Source organism: Artibeus jamaicensis, unplaced genomic scaffold (genome assembly GCF_021234435.1).
Source record: "Artibeus jamaicensis isolate MK-2021 breed Jamaican fruit bat unplaced genomic scaffold, CSHL_Jam_final scaffold_537, whole genome shotgun sequence".
NCBI classification, from domain to species: Eukaryota; Metazoa; Chordata; class Mammalia; order Chiroptera; family Phyllostomidae; genus Artibeus; species Artibeus jamaicensis.
In genome coordinates, this window is record NW_026522047.1 from 15,510,454 (window position 1) to 15,533,163 (window position 22,710).

The 22,710-nt window shown below is 40.6% G+C and overlaps 1 protein-coding gene and 1 pseudogene across 4 annotated transcripts in view; both read right to left on the bottom strand.

Moving 5' to 3' along the window:
• Nucleotides 1-22,710, bottom strand: part of INPP4B (inositol polyphosphate-4-phosphatase type II B) — a 515,731-nt gene that overhangs the window by 417,041 nt on the left and 75,980 nt on the right. For all 4 annotated transcript variants that reach the window (XM_037126042.2, XM_053658182.1, XM_053658183.1 and 1 more), the window contains exon 2: nucleotides 12,950-13,012. The gene's annotated coding sequence lies outside the window, so the exon portion shown is untranslated. The remainder of the gene's footprint in view (nucleotides 1-12,949; nucleotides 13,013-22,710) is intronic.
• LOC119034974 (V-type proton ATPase subunit D-like) lies at nucleotides 21,859-22,468 on the bottom strand (annotated as a pseudogene).

The window sequence follows — 22,710 nt, forward strand, 5'->3', positions numbered from 1 at the left end:
AGGTCAGTTATCAGTGCTGGTTACCAGACCTTAAAAACCACAAGTTCGCTGAGCAGCAACTTCCCTCAGCTGAGGCTAAATAAGTAAGCCTACCTTTACTCCTCCTTTCAAAGACAAGTCAGGGACCTCACATTTCCAGCCCCACAGGGGCCGGACCAGCACCACCTTGGAGGGCCATGGGTAAACGCATATTGTATAACGGGGGGCTGAGCTGAAAGGAGAACACAGGCCTTTTCTAAACAGGAACAGACAGCCCTGGCTGGTGTAGCTCAGTGGATTGAGCATAGGCTGTGAACCAAAGGGTCACCAGTTTGATTCCCAGTCAGGGTACATGCCCGGGTTGAGGGTTTGGTCCCCAGTAGGGGGTGTGCATGAGAGGCAACCACACATCAATGTTTCCCTCTCTGTTTCTCCCTCCCTTCCCCTCTCCCTAAAAAAAGTAAATAAATACAATTTTAAAAACTGAAATAAAAAGGAACAGACATTGCTCAGTTCCAGCAAATTGTCCCCCGATCTTCCTCCTGGTTTTTCTCAACCTGGAAATCTAAAATTTGCACAGGAGACCACTCATTTTTAGATTAGTCTTATTAAAATAATAGAAAACAAAAAAATCTATGGGCCCTGTCCAACTGTTGTGAATCGTCAGTTCGTGATCTTGGCTTTAAGCGGAGGAGAAAGAAGACAGACTTTGAGGCTGCTGGTGGGTAAGTACCAGGCCTTCACATCCACGGACTCCCTCGCCTTGGGTCAGCCCCTCCTACCCAGCGACAAGTCCGCAACGTCAGAGCAGTCCTCAGGCACCCTCCTAACTCTCTCTCTCTCCAGCCGTTGGCCAAAGATCTTGATTCCAATTCAAGAAGAAAATCCACAGACATTAGTAAACAACCCCCTCATCTTCCCCTCCTCAGTCTACAAATTTAATCTGACTGGAGCCACCCAGCCCCAAAGGAGAGGGGACCTTTCTCCTTTTCAGGGCAATCCTCCCACCACTGTCCCTATCACACCCCTCCATTAATTAGCTGCTTCCCTCAGAGACCTTCACCTTCTCCTCTTTCACAACTTAGTCATAGTCCCATCTTGGTGAGGGCGACTTAATACCCACAATCCCCTTATTTAAATTTCCTTAAAGTAAAGTTTACTTTTCCCACTGTCCTGTAAGCTTTAGTATTATGTTAGCATAGATGTATACAACATGAAAAATCGTTTTCATGGACATACACTAAGTTTTCTGACTTTCCAAAAAATATGCTATTTGCCCAAAACATACAAAGTACTGCTCAAGAATAATCCATTCTACACAGCAACTGTGCCGTCAGAGCTCCTCGGTTCAGTTAACACTCCGCCATGGGTCATAGATCCCCAGCTCTCACGTCAGAGAGAGAGAATCAAATCAAAGCGGGAAATGAGCCCACGTTGCTCAGTTGGCCGGAAACACTCGTCTGTGAGCACAGCCAAAGTGTTGGCTGCCCACTGAGACTAAAACGATATTGGAATCGGCTGGAATTAGACATTCTGTTGAATTTCAACTTGTGACTATAGATGGAAGGGTAAAAATTCCATATGGCAGGGAGAGATCATGTTTCTGAAAGTTTCACCCCCAAGTGCCAAGACAGCAACCGACAGGCACATGGGGAGTGTGGGAAGTGGTGCTCAGAGACAATCTATGGTCTGATTGCTGCCCAAGAGTATGTTTTCCTAATCAGGAGTGGGTTACAGAATCAGTTTAGTGGATTGTGGCAAGCATTTTGAAAAAGAAGCTGTATAGAAGAAAATGAAATACAGAACGCATGGCATGTACAAAAAGTAGTAATTATGGGATGAAAAACTGCACATCGGGGGTTGTGTGTGTGTGCACAGTGCCTCACAGTACAAAATATATTTCTTACTGTGGACTGTGATAAATATAGGAACCACTGGTCTGTGTTTATCAAGCTTCACGAATGAGTAATCTACATTCTCTGCCTTCATCTTCTCGCTTCCCAGTGTCAAAGCATTGTTTCTGCTTCAGCAAACCCACGAAGATTTCCCTGCGTGGTGTTGCTGATAGCGTTCCAGTGGTCAGATTAGATGTAGCCCCTCCAGGCACACTCAGAGCTGAATTCTCTGCAGTGCTGTGCATCAATCCCTCCTTCTTCAAACTTGCATTGCTTTTGGTTTCTGGGGCACCATTTTCTAAGGATTCTCCCACTCTCTCCCTGGTGACTTTCTCTTGGCTTTCATTCCTGGGTCCTGTCCCTCAGTCTTCCCATGACATCCTGGCATTTCTACAGAACAGAGCTCCGGCCTCACACAGGCCACATAAACTAAGACTGAACTTTACCTCTGCCCTTTGTCTCCTCCCTGTCCCTACTCACTACCATCTCTTGCCTAAATTACTGCAATAGGCCAGCGACTGGCCTTTCCTCCTGTCTGTTTGCAAGAGTGGTCACAGCGACCCTGGTAAAAGGAAAGTCAGATCAACTCATTCCTTTGAACTCACTGGCTCTGTGACCTTCTTTAGGTTTTTACTCAAATAGCTTGGTGAGGACTTCCAGGCCTTCTTTTTAAACCAACAGTCCTACTGCCATTATAAGATGCCTGGTCTGCCTTTCCTGCTTCACTTGTCTCCATAGACCTTGTCTAAAGTCCTACACAACTGCATATTTTCTTTCGTGTCTGTCTCCTCTTACTGGGACGTAAGATCCAGCAGGGCAAGGATTTCAATTTGGTAGACTACTATATCCCCAGCATCCAGAATTGGTAGCTCATGCTAGGAGGCCAATAAGAATTATTTATAAAAAATGAATGACTATGACCAATCACATATTCTCCGTGTGATGAGGGTAGGCTTGAGCACTCAGGGCTATGAAACTTCCACACTCTGCTACGCAGTTCTCTCCATGTGTAATATGATTCATAAGAGGGCTTTTGGCTATTACGCAAAAAATAAGAGCTATTTCTGGGAAATTGTCTGAAACTCACAGCCAGGTCTGAATCCTATGTTAGCAGTGCTGCTGCTGCTGAACTAGACAAGATGCAAATACCCGCTTACTGGCCTGGTTGAACAGATAATGCCAATGTCTTAAAGATGCTGTTTGGGGTCCTCCTTTTTCTTTGTCTACTTCAGCACACACACAAATGCTTCCATTGGCCTAAAGGGTGATAAAGGTGAATCAATGTCCTTTCTTATTTTCCTTTCAATAGCCGATAATTATGTAACAAAAGGAGAACAAATATTAATTATTTTCTCCATGAATTATAACAGATCACAACTAGGTTTTTTTTATTCACTACTATAGCATTTTAAAAGGTATTTGCTCCTGTAAAAACACTAAGCCATTAAGGCTTTTCCCCTATTAATAAACAAGAACTCAGCCCTCAATGGGGATACCAAAAACTAAAAATCAACTTAGTCCTCTTTCTACTCCCAATTTATTTCCATTAAATTTTCAGAAACTCAGAACAACCCTCTCACTTAGTATTACTATTTTCCCCATCATACAAGTGAGAAATTGAGGCAAAAGAGATCAGAAAACTCCTTTAGGGTCACCCAGATATCCAGGAGAAGAGCTATGATTTGACTCTGGAACCTAAAGTATGGGAGAGAGGAATTATGGGATAGGGAAGATATCTTGAGAAATGTGATTGATCGTGAGGAGGTTAAAGGAAAAAAGAGAAATCAAGGATGATTCCCAGGCTCCTGGCTTTCCATAAACTGAAATGTAGGAAGACGGTTCCCGCTAAAGACAATGTCACTGAAGGTTATTTCACGCATGCGGACTTTGCTTAGAGATCAAAGTCAGTACCATGTTAACTGTACCGGGTGTCGTTCCGCATTTTCTTCTGTTCACCCCATGTTTGGCGCTCTCTGCACACAATGACATTAATCGGGGCACCATCACTTTTAATGGGAATGGACCCTTGCTTGGAAATTTAAGTGTTTGCTTTCCATTTTGTTCAACTGAATTCTAGGAACTGCGTACCAAAAACTCGGATGGGGCACAGGGCACTCGTCACTTCACAGCCCTGCAGTTAACTACAATGAGGTGAGGCTGATGAATAAACTCGGTGATCGCTGATATTATTTCCCTGGCCCTGTTTGTTTCTTTTTCCTTTGTAGCCTGCAAGCTCAGTTGTTACGAGAAAAATCAATGAACAAGCTTTCAAGGAAACACACCCAGAGACAAGAAAGGCCCTTTCACCTTGAAGTTACTCCTTTCCTTTTTTAAGGCTGTGAAATCCGTTCCACAGCCAGAGTTCTCTTGCCAGTCAACAGAAGCCGGGTGTGCTTGTGAAGACTCTCTACTGCGAGAACAGGCCCCCAAGTATTTTCATGGGGATATCTTCTGTTAGTAGGATAATTTCCGTGAATCACATTGTTCAGAACATCAGGCAGGGCTGAGGAAAGGAAACTAATGTAGCCAAGAAAATACGCGATTGTCCACATGTCCAGGGGCTCGAAAAGAACAGAGGGGCCTGGGAAATGAACTTCCGCTGTAGGCCAGGTACAGGTCGCAGCTGCACCTCAGTGGCCAGTTGTTTCATCTCATTGCCTTTCCGATTTCTCACAAGTACAATGGAGATTCTGGTAGATGGATGGCAAAGACAGTCCCAATTCTCCCTGCTCCTGCATCCAGCCCATTGGTATGGGGCTTTGCAGCTCCTCTCATGCAGTGGGAGAATCTATTCCCTATCCTTTGATTCCAGGCCAGCCTGGAGATTTGCTTTGGTCAACAGAGTGTGGTAGAAGTGACTCCGTGCCAGTTCTAAGTGGAGGTCTCAAGAACCCTTAAGCATTTCTGCTCCTTTTCTCCCAGAACTCTGACACCATCAGAAGGACAAGTTCAGTTTAGATTGAGAAGGAAGAGAGAACCTGTAGAGCAAAGCCAAGTCAGCAGATTTGTCCCAACCAAAGTCATAGACACATGAGCACTCAGCAAGCTCAGCAAAACCAGCCCCCGTAGGGGACTTCCCAGCTGACTGCAGATAAGAGGAGCAAACCCAGCTGAGATCGGTGTCACCACTCAGACCATCTGCAGATGCGTGCCGATGGTTTTGCTCACAGGGTGTTTGTTGCACAGTATGATAGTGACAAAATAGAAACAGAGATAACAGTGAAGACAAATTCTTACTGCTGCGTTGAGAACAGTGCCTGGCATCAAATAAGTAATCAATCAGTATTTTCTATTATTATTGGCCATAATTTGTCCTTATCACACAGAAGGTGAGTGGACAACTTCCTAAAGAAAGAAAGTTTCCCAAACTAAACTCCAAAAACAAAATGAAACATGTCTACCACGAGTTTCATGAAATCTAATGACAGAATATTGATCTATCAAATTTATAGCGATTCTAATAAATTCATAAGAAAAATCAAACATGGTTTTATAATGGGAAGCAAGTAAATTGTCATGGCAGTAAATGACCCCCAAAGTCCTTCTCCTGTCCTGTGTGAGTATCTAATATCTGATCTATGGCCAACCAATTAGATCAGACATCAAACTTCTTCCTCGAACAATGGGCAGGAACCTTTTATTTCATGACTAACTGACCAGGTAATTTTGGAAACTGCTGAATTTTATACCTTCCTTGTAGAGTTTTATGATGCACATTCGAATGTCAGTTGCTGAAAATCCTGCTGTAAAGAAACCTGTATAACTTGGTTTAGCCTAGCATTTCCTAAAAGTAGTGAGCTGTGAAAACTTCTGCACTTTAGCGTATATATACGTTTGAGATGCTCATGGAATTCAGGAGTGCTAGGTGCCAGGGAAGCGCACTCTGTAGAGAGGCATCTGGGATGCGGCAGGGGAAAAGTGGTCTTTCAAAGTCAGGCTGAGGCACTGGAGTTTCTGGAACAGTGCTGGGGGAACCGACCCTCTTTACATTTTAACTTAATCAGCATCCCTGCACAGACCAGCAAACGTGGAAGAGAAACTCACTGGTGAGTATGGAAGTGGGAGCTGATTCTCAACGTGAAGCTAAAAACAGTTTGCTTAAAATTGGCATCGTCTCTAATTCAAAATACTTCATGAACATCTGTGTTATATAACTATTTGGAAATGATAAAGGAACAGACTAAAGACATATTTCCCGATTGCATGCCAGCCCTGAGCCCCTATAGGGGGTTAAGTACTGGAGGCGTAGAGTGGACTGTTATAGACCAAGCAAGCTGTGTGCTTCTGCCCCAGGTTCAATGCTGAAAGTGCCTGAACTGAACATCTGGCTGATGACGTGCCTTCCATTTATGAGCCGCACTCCCACACTGCACCTGCTCCCCGAGAAGAGATTACATGGGTCAAGCAACTGCAGCGTGATTCCAAAGGTTTGCCTCATCACCTACACACTCGACTCAGCCACAGACAAGAGGAAATCTCGTAAGTTATTTTTAGTGGCAGTTCTAAAATAGAAATGCACAAAAAATACCATAATGTAATAATACCTTGAAGTTCATAATGTTACAAACTTCAGTGTGAAATTATTTCTTTAGCCTATGTACTAGATGAGTTAGCTCCTTCCATACTGCAGCAACTAAAACAATTTTTTAATCCTAAAAGCTGCCCTGCCTAGTGTGGCTCAGTGGATTGTGGGCCAGCCCACGAACCAAAGGACTGCCAGTTGGATTCCCAGTCAGGGCACATGCCTGGGCTGAGGACCAGATCCACAGCAGGGGGCTCTGGAGAGGCAACCACACATTGATGTTTCTCTCTTTCTCTCTCTTTCTTTCTCCCTTCCCTTCTCTCTAAAAGTAAATAAATAAAATCTCTTAAAAAAATCTTAAAAGCAAGAAGTGTATAACATTTACATCAGTATTTTCCTTGGTAAAACTGATTTCAGGGAAGAAAATGTTTTCTTAATTCTTTTTCCTAACTTTCTCTAAGATATTTTTTCAATTCATTGAAGGCAGAATTTTTCAAGGGAGAGAAATAGGAACAAGTGTAACTTTTAAAAAGTTTTTTTAGTTATTTATCTTTAGAAGGGAAGGGAAGGAGAGAGGGAGAGAAATATCAATGTATGGTTGCCTTTCATGCGTCCCCTGCTGGGAACTGGCCTGCAACCCAGGCATGTGCCCTGACAGAGAATCGAACCATGATCTTTTGGTTCACAGACCTGCACTCAATCCACTGAGCTACACCAGCCAGGGCTACAAGTCTAACTTTTTAATAATTACTTTAAAATCTGTTTGGTGCTTGGTCCATTCATAGCCAATTACCTGAGACTAAGTTCTAGCTGATGCTTAAAATCCAACAGATTAGTCTGAATCTTCCTGCTAATGTGAATCTGATTTGATTGGATATTAACTACATTATTTGAAAATAACATTACTAGTTTGTTTGTTTGTTTGTTCATTTGTTTTTAAAGAGAGGGGAAGGGAAGGAGAAAGAAAGGGAGAGAAACATCAAAGTGTGGTTGCCTCTCCAGTGCCCCCTACTGGAGACCTGGTCCACAGCCCAGGCATGTGCCCTGACTGGGAATCAAACTGGCAGTTCTTTGGTTCGTGGGCTGTCCCATAATCTACTGAGCCACACCAGCCAGGGATAACATTACTAGTTTCAATTGAACGTTGGCCAATACTATAATGTTCTTATTCATTTCTGGGGTAAAAAAAATCTGAGATACTTTTACCTGATGTTTTAAGGAGTAAACAATTGTGTGTATTATAATTCATGAAAACATATCACTGTTTTCAATTTTTACATTGTTTTCTTTGTCAACTGGTGAGCAAGCATCCATAACAGTCTCTAGAATCTTTCAAAATGTTCTGAGTATTTTGAAACAACAGAGGACATATCCAGGAAAGTTCAGACATTCTAAAAACACAGCGTATAGATGCGGATAGTAAAAAATTGATGCCACACCATCTTCTGATGGACTAAGCACCAAAAATGCTTCTTCTACAAAAAACAATGAAACAAACCCAAAGCACAAATACTCCTGCAATCATAGCATAAATGAATCATAAAGTATTGACACAGAAGGTTAGCGCTCTGGCCTCGGGTATAATTTCTGACAAATTCCTCAGCCTCATGCATGGGTCCCATACCACATCATTCCTCGGACAGAATCCTGGCAGTAAAAGTAACTTGCTGCATGTAAACAGAAACCCCAGTTTAGAAAACAATTTCAAAATCTTTTATGCTTGTAATCTTTCTCCTCAGATCTCAAAAATACTCCTTCTACTTTCAAAATAAGTACTTACTACTCTCAGGTGAAGTGTTCTGATAAAGTAGCAATTGTTTTTTGTTTTTACCAATTAAGACCACAGGAACCCTAGGAGGTTGCTGCTGACACCTAGTGGCATCATTTTTTAAATACCAAATGCATTAAAAATGTGGCTCCCCGGAGAGAAAAAGGAGGGAACATACATATCACATACACATTTGCCAAGGCCAGTGGACATCCCACATTACAAATTATTACCTCTGCCCACACCACTCTGCCTGCAACACCCTGTTCCCCTTCCAAAGCACCTTAGTACGGCCACACTGGAGAAATAGGACCAGTCACAAGGGCTAAAGCCTTAGAAGAACCGATTCACTGAGAGTCCTCAGTCCTCTCCTAGGAATTGCCAGTTACCTGAGAACCCCAGTTCCCAAAGGCCCTGCCCCAACCATGCTAGTCCCAGTTTCATCTCAACTTCCCAACCACCACAGTCCCCTCCCAACCTCCACAACTAATGTTTAGGTACTTCCAGGGTCCTCGCCTAAAGAGACTCAACTATACAGAGCTGGGAATATGTAATTTCAGGCTTCATATCCACAAACCTGTGAACGTACCCTAGGAAACACTGAATTGGTGAATGAATGATTAAATGGACGAGGGAGGAAATCACAATGCACAATGCTTTTCCCATTGATTCTGATGGAAGATACACAATATCCTCCTAAGGCAGTATCTGCTCTGGGGCAAAAGGGCCCTGGCTGAGTAGCTCAGGTCAGGTATCCCTCCGATGACATGTGCAAAGTGGCACCACACCAGTGGGTGAGACAATCAGGCCATCTGCCTCTGGTGAAGGGAGCACGTTGCAACAGCTAAAAACTGTTTGCTTTATAAGTTAGCATATTTGAATTTTGACTTTATTCTCACTGAAAGATGCAATCAAGGGAAAGTAGACTCCCAAGGTGGTCATAAAGAATACAAACGATAGCTAAATTACAACTCTCATTATACCAGAGAATCTGTTAGTCATTAAAATATTCCTCCAGTAGAGCTGGAAATAGCTCGTTCATTTCAATTTCTCTCCTTCACTCACAAGTGGGAGCAAACGAGGATGACAGAAGAAGGATCTTCTTGACGATCATAATGAAGGGAAAAAATCTCTTATCCGTATGTGTACCTTTATAAAATGAAATTATACATGTACATACCTGTACACATGCACACATGGGAACTATTACAGAGCAACATGTGCAAATCAGTGTGGCAGGTACTGGGTGAGTGCACATGGGTCAGGGGAGAGAAACTGATGTAGAAAATGAGAAACTCCGGAGGGTCTGTCAAGAGAAGTTTTCAGGTTATGTAGACTTTGGAATAAGGGGGAAGGAAGACTGGCAATCAGAGTGGAGTTTTCGGGATAAGGAAATGATAAGAACGTTCAGGGTCTGCAATGGAGTTGGAGGAAAACAAGGTAAGAAAACAAGTGGGGAACTAGTGGGAAAACTTGAATATTGGCAGGAGATGAACATAGATAATGCTACAGTGTATAGTCTTAGGATTTTTTTTTAAATTTAAGAAAATGAATATCCCACAGAACCTAATACTCAGAAGAAGTAAGAATACAGAACAGTTTTGCAAATAGCAAAAATTATAAAAACCAGAAAGGCAAGTTCATAAAAATTATTGTAATAACACTCATGCAAATTGCTCCTTAAAAATTACTTTTTAATCATGTCTCCATGAGAAAATTTAATGTTTTGTTCTCTGACTTTCAGTTTAAATTCTCTTTGGGGGTGCATTTTGCCTGATATTGTAGCCATATTCCTGTAAAGTGTTGTGTGTAGCATCCAGGCAATGTGACAATTACATCACTCCTTTTATCACATGCCGTAGAAATGTTTGTAATATTCATTAAATTCATGGACATTAGGTTATGTATTAATCAACCTGCAAGTTTTGATGCGTTACTTCCCATTGTTATTAGTAGGCACACAATACATAATGTAAAACATAATTTGTGGTAAGCCCTTAAAATATCAGATTTTTATCCTTTTCATTCTCAACAGGTATTATTACCATGACAACACTTTATCCAGCCAGTAATAATAAATCACAGTGAAACAAGTCTCTAAACAATATTTTTATAACCTACATTTAATGCTCTTGAACGTAAGTAACCCCATACATTAGCCTTAGGAAAATTTATTTTTAGTTCTCAAATTGTGATTATACTACATGTAGATTTCAACCTAGAGTACTTCAAAAAAATTGCTGAATTCTTAATATCAATTAACAATTGATATTACAATTACAATTTCTTATAGAAAAAGTCAGATATATGTGAGAATAAAACTTAATATTCCTACATAATAAAAATAAATTGCAGACATGACATTTTCTTAATCAAAACTCAATCTATTTCCAGGACACATGAACCTATATAAAAACAGAACAGAATAACCATCTGTATTTTTTCACATAATCATACTAGATATATAGAAGGAAATTTTGACCTGACTAGTTAAAGCTGCCTCTCTCTGGGTGCCAAAATTAAGAATATTGTGACTAGTCAACATAAATAACTTCATATAGCAAAACACTATGTGAAGAGTTATTTAAGTGCCTCTTTTGTAAGAGTGGATTATAGAACTTTCAGGTATCTGTACACACCAAAGTGCCTGTTAATCCAATAGACGGCTCTCGGAGCTCATTGCCAGAGTTAGTCCTAGTCAGCACATGCAGCTGAGAAAGCTAACCAGTCCCATTCATCTGAAATAGCACCTTCACTAATAAGTCTCAATGGTGTACAATTTCAACACTGAAGTTTAAATGTATATATTCCATCTGAGATAACAGAGACCAAGCATCAGTACATTAGTACTCACTGACTTATTAACAAGAACTGTTTGTAAGACTGCAAACACCCTAGTTCATGGAAGCCAAAGGACCAGCCTAGAGAGACGACAACATCAACACCATTCCCCCCATCCCAAGTCTCTCCCACACACCCCACTCCTAATGTTCACACAACCCAAGGTCCCAGAGCACAATCCCTTTGGGAGTTTTATCAGACCAGAGCCCCTGGACTCTGGCAAGATGCCAAACTGCTCCTTTATTCACCTGTTGAGAGGAAACACAATTTTCACTCTGCAAACACAATGCTGAGAATCCCACCATGCCAATAGAAACATCCCACTTCCACCCCAACTCTCTCTTTCCTAAGTTCAATTCAAAGTGTTTCCAGATCTTAAATAAAAAGCCTGATGAAATTGAACATATTTGTATATACATACCTCTGAAATAATAATTTCACACAAATGCATCCTGGTTAACCCATGCTTTCTCCCCTTCTCCTTGTATTCTAAAGACCGTGGGTCCTTGGCCCTCCTCATTGAGCTCATCTCATACAGTGTGCTTCTCTCTTTAATGCATCATCATCCATCAATTCTCCCTCAACAAGTGCTTTCCTACCACCTGTCCCCTTGTGTCTACATCACAGAGCTCTGTTCCAACCTCTTCCACACTGCACAGGTATCATGCTTATTGCACTGTCTGTGGTGAGTCCTGGTTAACAGTGCTCTGCACAGGCAGCCCTCCGTAAGTGTCACTAAACATTTAAAAATATTTCATAGATTCAGTTAACATTTTAGTATAGACAAACCTTGAATAGAGTGCCTACAATTCCAAATTGCCTTTAGGGGAAAGAAGTGACTTCCTTAAGGGGTTTACATCTCCTTTGAAGAATGAACTAAAATCAGAAATAAGAAGAAACACCCAATTTGTAATTTAACTTAACAATTTATTTTTGCTCAACTGCACATTCAAGTTCAGAAACAAGTTTCTCTGCTGATGTCCATTGAATGTAAGTGCTACCTTTGCTTCAAGGCTCATTTGTTTTTGGGACTTCAGTAATTTGTCAAAAGTGAAATCCAATCAATCAACATGCAGTCTAATACACATTTTCATAAAGTTATATGTATAAATACATACAGAAACATCATCTCTTGTAGCTATGTAAACAGATAACAGTGAATAGATGGCTTCAGTTCCCATCACAGTTCTAACCTTCTAGAAACTTCTATGAAAGAACTCTCTTAGATGGTATATTTATTCATGAAGTATGCACACATCGTATGTCTATATCTTACACTTTGTTTACACATATACATCAAGATATTTGCATGAGTGTTCATATTTTTAAGCCAACATATGTAAGTAAATCACATAGAAATTAGAAAATTTAGTAACTATATCTACAACTGGGAAGCATAATCAGGCATGCTATTTAAAAACCGTATGATATAATTCAGTCTCTCCCAAGAAAATATGTTTTATATGACAGTGTCCTCATAAAGCTCAACAAAGTTTTAAAGGAATTTATACTGAAATTTTTTCCCATGTTCAAGAAATAATATGTAAAACCATCTAACCAATGTTTAAATAAAAAAAGATTCTTATGACTGCACCCTGACAAGAATCTAATTCTCTTATTGTCTATCATTGTAAATACAATAAACTAATTGGAGTTATTTCCAAAGATAATACAATCTTCTAGTTGATATCCTATTCATATATTAACATAAATAAAAGACTAGTGTCAAAAATTAACCATTATCCACAGTGTTGATAAGCTAAAATAAACTTTAAATTTTCAAAAATATGGTAATCATTATAACCATTCCCTCTACTTTTCAGATAATGTTTTACTGTTTTGATGGGTCATTCAATAACTAAAACCAGTAATCAAGGAAAGCCATAAGGTTAATGTTTCAGGGTTAAATGGACTAAAAAAGTATAAATTCACAGTAAGTATTACCTTGGTCAAATTTTTCATAAAAACGTGCAGATCTCTTGCCAGGTGACACCATTTCTTTGGGCTCTGTGGGCAAGGAGAAAAGAGATTAATATAAACAACCTTTCTTTTTGCTCTTTAAGTGCTTCCTAAGGACAATTCCTTAGTAATAAAGGTCAGAAAAGAAAATCATTCAACAAAATATTCAGCAGCTGCCTTGGGAACCATTTGCTTAAATGCCAAATAACTCCCCTACAAGTCCCCACGCCCCTGCCACCAAGAACCTGGCTGGTTGGGGCAGGCGCTCTGCCCAGTTCTCTTTGCCCCTCTCGCTTTTCCCCCTGGAAGCAAGACTCCCACTTGAGCAAGGACAGGCATTAGCTTCCATCACGTGAACAGATAAGATGAAGGCATGTCGAGACAGAGCACTTACTTGGCATACAACTGACAGAAACAGAATTTGCAATTATCCAAACTTACTTTCCTCCCTCCCCCAGAGAGTGTGGGTCTTAAAATATTCATGAAAGTTTGGTTGTTTTACTATTCCGTTTTTCCACAAAAGTGATAAAATGAGATATTGTGAGATGACTCTGTAAATAATTGCAGATTACTCTCCTCATGAGATACAATTTTAGAGCTTTTCCTTGCTGCAATGAGGAGAAAAGTACCTTATAGAAGTCAAAAGTTATGAAAACATATCTTATTCCCTCCCTTGGCATATAACAATCTTGAGGAGTATCCCATAAAAGATTTTATTGCATCATTATCTGAATGTGCACACTGGAGGATAAAAAACTCAAGACTGAGCAATAGCTTTCCAGAAAGGACCAACACGTAGATAGGTGAGAAATTTAAATCCACCCTTTAAGAACGTTATTTGAAGAAACATTAACAGTTAAAAGCAACATTGACTAATTGGCTATAGCAGTCATTATAAGAATAGTCACATAAAGGCAATCACCATATCTTACTAACTGTGTGAACTTGAGCACGTAAATTAAACTCTGTAAGCCTTCATTTTTCATCTGGAATATCAGGATGATAATTATTTCTACTCCATGGAGCCGATAGGATAAATAAATGAGATAAATACATATAAAGGACATAGAACTAATGAATGTTCGCTAGTATAATTATCAACATCATTATTACTCCTGTTTACTGTCATTCTCCTTTTTAAAAAATGCGTCATGTGTATATTGCATTTTCTGTTTACCACCCAAAGTCAAATCTCCTGACAGATATTTGACCCCATTTTCGTTTACTTGAAACCTACATAATTTTATTAACCAATGTCACCCCACTAAATTTCATACTGGACATCACCTAATTGGCCTATTGAGTAACATTACTCTAATGATGAAGGAGATAGAGGACTTTGGGGGAGTGGAGAAAGAAGATTGAGTGGTGGGAACATGAGTAAGCCTCCAGCCAGTTCCCTACACTGTCTCCTGTCCATCTTGCTGAGGATTTTAGTTCAGAGAAGCCCTCCAAGAAGCCGTGGTCTACTTCAAGAATTGCTCAAAGTAGCTGACCCTTCTCCACTTTTGTGAACACATAGTCCAATTCAGAAAACACCTAGTGGCCCACTACTGCAAACCGAGATCCATAACCGACTTTAGAGAAAATGTAGTAAAGAAAAATGACTCAAGAGAAACAGTTCAGTGGAAGAAACATCTGTAGACAATTATGTCAAGGAATTGGTGAAAATACCATCATTAAATAATGTACAATGTGCTAAAGCAACAGAAAATACTGAAGAACATTATGCAGTCAGGAAAGGAGGATTTAAAAATTATCTTTAAAAAATTAATCAGGACAGCTGAACTCGTACACACTGGCTTGACAATCAGTCTTGTTCGGTGTTAGAAAAGTCACTAGAGGAGGACTTGGAAAGACTAACTCTGACAGGCAGGTAAGTAGGGGTGGATCTTTCCAAGAAGCTGGGACAGTGCATTTGAAGAACTGGAAGGACACAAAAACATGGAGACCAGATGGCCACAGGGCTGACCTGCAGTACCCACTGTGCTTCTTCTCAATCTCCCATCAAAATTGTCACCCTACGTTAAAAAAAGAAACACTGGGGTAGCACCACTTGGAGGAAAGTGGACCAAATAAAAACAGGCATCTCCAATAGTTGCATCCTTAATAGAAATGATTGAGAAACACTGCTTTAGACTCCAAACTCGTGCTGTGTATTTGGAAAGAGCATGACACGTGACTAGAAATAGGAAGGGGGTTCGGCTCACACCAGCAACAACCCCTAACCCCAGGGGGTTTATCAAGCAGAATCCCGTCTGTTGTGGGTTGAACTGCGTCTTTCAGAAGACATGAAGTACCACCTAGTATCTGTGGAGGTAATCTTATCTGGAAGTAGCCTTTCCAGATGTAATGAAAAGGTAAGTTAGGATGACATTCTATGGGGAAGAGTAGCCTCTTAATCCAATATGATATGTGCCCCTATACGATGAGACACAAATTTAACTCTCCATAGGAGAGTGTCATGTGAAGACAAAGACACAGAGGGAGAGGATGTGACTAGGCAGGCAGAGACAAGAGCGATGCGTCACGAGCCAAGAACTGCGGCAAGCCCAGAAGCTAAGGGGAAGTCGATTGAATAGATAATCTGCTAGAGCTTTCAGAGAGAACGTGGCCCTGCTGACACCTTTATTTTAGACTTTTAGCCTCAAAACAGAGAGAAATAAATGCCTCTTGTTCTAAGCTGCTCTGTGGTAATTTGTTACAGCAGCTCCAGGAAATTAACGCAGCATCTGTTGAGCCAATAAGAACTCGGCCTTTATCTAAACACCCTGATCACTTGGAGCTTTAAGAAAATCTTACAGTTACATTAAGTTACCAAACATATTCTCAATTTAGAAATTAGAATAGCCAGCTACATATAAAAACTGATTTAAAGGTTAAATTATCCCCCCTCCAGAGTTGGGCTCTGCAGCAAGTCAATGAAGAAACTGACAGCCAGTGAAGAGCACCCTATACTTCTCCCCCAGGTCTTTCTTCTCCGACCAGTTGACCCTAGTTCCAAGCCTCCGGAACATGGGAGTGGAGTGAAAGACGGCAGGTAGAAAAAGAAGAGGTAAATGGAGTGGGAATGTCTCTAAAGCCGATTCACAGCCAGTCTTTGTTCCTTCTTCCCCAATCACTGGGGACTTCCAGTCTGTTCTGCCTTTCATGTAAGTTGTACTGTCTCACTTTATCACTTGCTGCAGCCACAGCTCCAAGTGACACCTCCAGCTTCCATCTGCTGAGACAGTTGGGTCCCTGGGCGGCCTAACGGGATGGGACCGTGACTGCCTCGTGACAGTGTCCTCACACACAGGGTCCACAGCCATTCCACAGGGAACTCTGACAAACCGTGGGGAAAAGAGGCGACTCCCAACACAGCATCTCTACGTTGGGCTACTGTCATTGCCCACCTGCTCGTCTCCTGGTCTTTAGATCCATCAGGAACCAGCCCAGTGTTTTAGACACCCACCCCCGGACTTCACAGGACACACATTACACCTCACCGTGTATCCAGGAAGCACTTCTTTCCAGCAATGAGAGGGGGAAACAGGCTAACACCCCACACCTACCTCCTTGTGCATATTCCTAGTGGACCCAAAAATCTGTTGTGATCTCCAAATATCCCGCCCCTGTTTGAGTATGAATGTAAAAGTTATCAAGCTCCTATTAGGGAATGTCTACAATGTGATCTATTTCATAAATCACTTTGATATCTAATATCTCTTCCCTCAAGGGGTCAAACTTTTCCAATTTTACAACCTATAATATTAGCTTTTATAATTTGAATTTTAGGAGACCCATGGGAGAAGCAGCTGGAAATTGCGTGGGATATCTCCTGGATGCACCGATGTTGTTTTTTTAAGTTTCCTGATCATTCCATGAATTTTACATTGTCCTTCAATATAATCTGTCCCACTGAGTCTGGCAGGGTGCTAATGGCTCCCATGTTGTCCCTCCCAGTTCCAGTCTCCTTGCCTATTCCTCCTGGGCGCGGTTCAATTTTTTTCAACACCTTTCAAATTTACCACCCTGTCAAAGCTTTAATGCCAACGTCCATACAAAGTGATCCCCAGGTTCTTTGGACCCGGTTGATTTATGATTCTCTGACCTTGTATAGCAATTACAGTTACTGCCTGTAATTTATATTGTCTTCCTGGGTAGCCTTATGCTGTCACGTCTCCCCAACGATACTTGAAGTTCCTCAAGGGCAGTTATTGCATCTTCCGCCTCTCATCTATGCCCTGCCCCTTCAGTACTTAATTCAATGTTTAGCACATAGGAAGGAGGTTCCTAATAAGTACACACCCACTTGCTATGTGTTAAATACCTATTAACAAAGATAGAGCTAACTCATGTGGCATAAATATCTTACCATGTCCTATGATAGAAACTGCATAACAAGTCCTTATTGTCACATTTGAACAAACTAATATGTCAGATAGGGAAAAGGCCACGAAGAAATATGAGAGAGGTATGGGCCATCCTATAACAAGGATGCCAATATTTGGAAATATATCCATAGGTAAGGCTTTTGCATTTCTCTGGGTTTGACCTTGCCTTTCTGATGGAGGTAGCACTTTCTTCAATGAGAAGACAGATAAATAAAATAGGAGGAGGAGTCTAGAATTTGACATCCAGCAAGAATTCTGGATCCATAGTAAGACAGTGGTTTTGAATATGAGGCTTTCCTTAGGAAGAAAGGAACTTTTAAAACCACAAACTGCCATAACATAGTAGAAGTCAGACCTAGAGAATTATTATATCATGTAGTTTTGTGATTCTAAGAATGGAGAAAGCATAGGGGACAATGTAAAAAATACAAAAAACTACCTTGGGCTTTAAAGTTGTGTGGATACGAAGACAGAGGAGAAAGAGGGAGAATATCAAGTCCTCATCTCCCTTCCCTGAGTTAAACCCCAGATGAACCTGGGGACAGGAGCATTAGGACTGGCTGCCAATTTCAGGACAAAAACTGAAGAGCACTTCAGATTCTCCGAGAAAATATTACTCTCCCCCAAAATGAGGTCACACGAGGCCCACTGTCCCCAAAGTCACAGTGCCATAAGGGGAACAGTAGAAGAAAGAAGAAAAATTCTAATGCACAACCACTTACTCAAAAGTTGTCTGAGTCACCCATCCCTGATAAGAAGGAACTAAAGCTTGTCGAGTCCACTGTCCTCATTTCACAGCTGAGGAAGCTAAAGACCACGCTGCTAGACTCATTCACTTAAGAGTATCATGCAGTGAGAACACAGAAGACGAAATAATTCCAATATTTCTAGCACATACTGAAATAATAAGAACATAAATTAATATGATTTAGTTCATATTTTAAAAAAAAGAAGTCCAATGATTTTAAATCCATTTTAATCAACAATAAAATATGTTTAAAATTAAAACAATAAATGATTATTCCATAGGAGAATTAGTCATTTTATTACAAATCTAGTAAGGTTACTGAATTTAGGGTCATCGTACAAAAATCAGTGGCATTACTGTATAACAACAAATTAAAAATAGAAAATATGCATTCAAAATTGAATTTAAAAACCTCAAATACTCCAGATTAAATCTAACAAGAGATGTTCATGACCACTATACCAGAAACCTATAAAACATTATTTAAAGAGGTAAAAAAGCCAATGAATAAATGCAAAGCCAATAAATAAATGTGGCATGTCGTGCTCATATTGGAAGATTCAATATTATAAAGATGTCAGTTCTCCTCAAATTGATTCATATGTTCAGAGTAATTACAACTGAAATCCCAGCAGTTGGTTTTTAAGTTAACAAGCTAACATTTACACTGGAACGCAAAGGGCCAAGATTAGCCGAGGCGACATTAATGAAGAACAGAGCCGGAGGTCTTCAATTACCAGATATCAAAGTTATTATAAAGTTTCATAGTTAACACAGTGAATAATCAGTACAGAAACAAACAAACAGATATGGAATGAAACATGGAATCCGGAAACAAACCCACGCAAATTGTGGCAACTAATTACGCAAGTAAATTATGGCCACTTTGACGATGCAGAGCAGTAGGTAGGGGTAGGGCCATCTCCCTCCTACAGAGGGCGCTGTATCTAAATGTGGGCGATGAAACCGGAGAGCTCTCAGAAGGTACTATCCTCCCCCTTGAGATAAGCAATGCTTTCTTAAACAGCATAGAAGTAGAAATCATAAAGGGGAAAGATGGTAAGTTTGACCACATTTAAATTAAGGACTTCGTTCATCAAAAGATGCCAAGTAGAGGATGAAAAACCACAGAGCACAAGAAGAAATATATATATATATATATATATATATATATATATATATATATATAATATCTGATAATAATTAGCACTCAGAATATTTCAATAAACTCCTAAAAATCAATAAAAACAAGACACACAACTCAATAGAAAAATGGGCAAAAGACATAAATAAAAATTTCACAAAAAAGGGCATTCAAATTTTCAATATATTCAAATTTCCTCAACTTCATTAGCCCTTTGGAAATGCAAATGGAAATCACAGTGAGACATCACTACCTGCAGACAAATATGGCTAAATAAAAAGAATGCATGCTCCCAAGACTCTGCAGGGACACAGAGCAATGGTACTGTCATTCCCTGCTGGAGGGGGCTGATGGTGAAAGTCAGTAGAACTTTAGCAAACAGTTTGGCAGTCTCTTAAGTTGGACGTATGCACACCATACAGCTGGGCAAATTTTGTCCCTAGGTTTATAGCCACGATACAGGCCTATAACAATGGTTGACGACATCACATACAAGAATGTCTATAATGGCATCCTTCATGGTAGAGATCAGCTAGAAACAGTCTTGATACCCATTAACAGTAGAGCTGATTAAGAAAAGTAAGATCTATTCAAACAAGAAAATACTATATGTTAATGAGGATGAACAAACCACAGTTTCATCAACAATATGAATAAAGATCACAAGCAATGTTTAGGGTAAAAGGCCATAAGCAAAAAGTACATACTATCATATGGGACAGCATTTATATCAAATCGGGGGGAGCTCTTGTTTGGTGTAAGTGACAGGGAGAGGACGTGAGGGGAGATTTTGAGGTACTAACATGATTCTTTCTTAAGCTTGGCGCCTGGGTCTTCAGGCAGGTGTGTTTGCCTCACAAAAATTTATCGAGCTGTAAACTTTAGATTTGCTCACTTTTCCCTGTGCCTGTTACACTTCCACAGTTAGCCTTTTTAAGTGGCATTGGGACCTCCTCCCACCTGTTTGTACTACTTAAAAAAAGCAGGCATAAATAGATTTCGAAGATAATCCCTGATGTTAAAAATAATCATGAGGAAATGAAAGAGCGAATTTCAACCTGCAAATGCTGTTCCTCACCATCTACAGGTGTGATGATTCAGAAAAGTACGTGCAGGCAGAACATGGGCGTTTTCCCTAAAACACAGCCATTTTCCATATTTTCAACACATGATATTTCTCCTCAAATTACTTATTCATTGTTAGCTTTGTTTAACAGAAGGGAATCTGCCCTGGCTGGTGTGGCTCAGTGGATTGAGCATCGGCCTACAAACCAAAGGATCACCAGTTTGATTCCCACTCAGGGCACATGCCTTGGTTATGGGCCATGTCCCCAGTGGGAGACCCATGAGAGGCAACCACAAGTGGATGTTTCTGTCCGTCTCTTTCTCCCTCTTTTCCTCTCTCGAAAAATAAATAAATAAATAACGAATAAATAAAATATTTTTAAAAATAAAGAAAGAAGGCACACTAAAGCTTTAAAAAAAGGGAATCTACCATAAAATGCGTGTATATTCTATTTTAAAGCATATTTGCATATTTAACATATACAAACACATTTGTATATGTGCATATGTTAAGAAATGTTTACTTTTTGAGCTATACTAGCCAGAAACATCATCAGTAAGCATTGGACCTGACTTTGAAATATTTCTTTGCAAATACTAAAACTGCTACCAGTTGGATTCCTTTTTTACTTTTCCCTTGTTTATTTTATGAAACAATTATTTCAGAAAAGAAAAGCACAAAACAAAGGTTTAGAAATATAGGTTCTTATAATTGTCTGCATTTAAAGTTTGGAAAGAAAATATAAATGAAAAAAAGGAACACAATAAACACCTATTTATCTTTGCACACAGTAAGACAGAAAGAACACTTTCTTTTCTGAATTAGAATTATACCTACAGCAAGCATGAATAATGAAATTGCAAAGGCAATAATCAAGGCCTGGGCACTTTGAAATGTATGCCAAACCTATGCCAGAGGGAAGGCAGACATAAAAATAACGACACCAAAGCCATAGGCCATGGTTAAAGCAAATCAACAATTGGATACTAGGAATAATTAATTTCTACACATTTTTACTTATTTTTTTCATTTGAAATTATTTTACTGTTTATACTATAGTCACAATCAAACTGGCAAAACTGCTCCATGCCAGACAGAACAGAGCCCGGCCCTGCAACGTAATATAAGCGAGGGCTTTTGCAAAGCTGGAGGACGCAGGATCAGCGGCGGCCGTCTCAGACAGCAGCGCCCAGGTGTGTGAGTGGTGGGGGTGGAGGGTGCTCCCTCAGTACTCGGCCAGATGGCTGCTGGCTCCAAAGGAGACTTTCCTAGTGTGCTCAGTAAGCCAATCACTTGGAATAAAGGTGTAGATGGAGCCGCAGAAATCTGCAGAATAAAGTTCTCCAAGTTCCTGGGTGGATTCTTTAAATCTCTGTGATACATGGTTGCTGAATTAGGATTCTGCAAAGGTAGCCCCATAAATGGACATCCAGGGAAATCTTAGAGACAGCGAAGCTCTTAGGCCAAAACAATAAACAACCGCACAAGCCAAACCCACACACCGTGAACTAAAGCAGTGTCACGTTAGGGCTTCTGAAAGGACCAGAGAGGAGAGATGATTCAAAGACCCTCATCCTTCCCTTCAGCCAAAAGGTGGGCAGGCACCTCTCCAGCTGCCCCCGAGTGGTCCAAGTGCCTCTCAGACTTTTCCTGGAGAATCCTTTTCTTCTCCTGTATCTTCTTTAACCTGTACAACTCCTCTAGCTCTCTGTCATCCAGCTCTACGGTGATATAAGCGAGGGCACGTTGGACCTGGGGAAGAGGACATGTTCAATGGCACTGACACACCTGGGGTTATCTCAATAGCTTCATGCAGTAACAAAGGAAGTCTGCAGCGAGGCTAGTTCCGCTGGAAGCGCCACTGCTTTGGGGTGACCCGTCTTTAATTTAGCCATAACCCGGTCGGATCACAACTCATTTCTTCCATGCTGGTGCTCAAATGCTGGCAGAGTACCACCGGCTACACTGTCTTTCCTCACTGGAATCTTCACTTGGGCTTTATTCAGTCTGGGTAACAGGTACTGAAGTCCCCTGCTGTGAACTTAGCCTCAGCAAATGAAAAGGTAGCTCCTCTCATCACTTCACCCACCGATATTTTTAGGCTCTATAACCTTCTTCAGGGCCTGTCGAAATCGAAGAGTGAAGTCTCAGGTTTTTTCTTCAGGAGGTTTCAATCTGTCCCTGCTGCCTCTCATGGAGCCATCATCAGACAGACGTGGTGTGTCCATCTTTGCCGACATTCTGGTGAGGACAGCTGGGTATGGGTCCGGCCAGGGACCGTGGCTGCCATGCAGCCAGTCAGCTGGTTGTCTGCTCTTTCATTTTTTAATAATCAGAACTTTCACTTAGTTGACAAAAACTTTCTCATCTCAATAATAGACTCTACTTTCACCAGTAATTTTATTTTCTTAA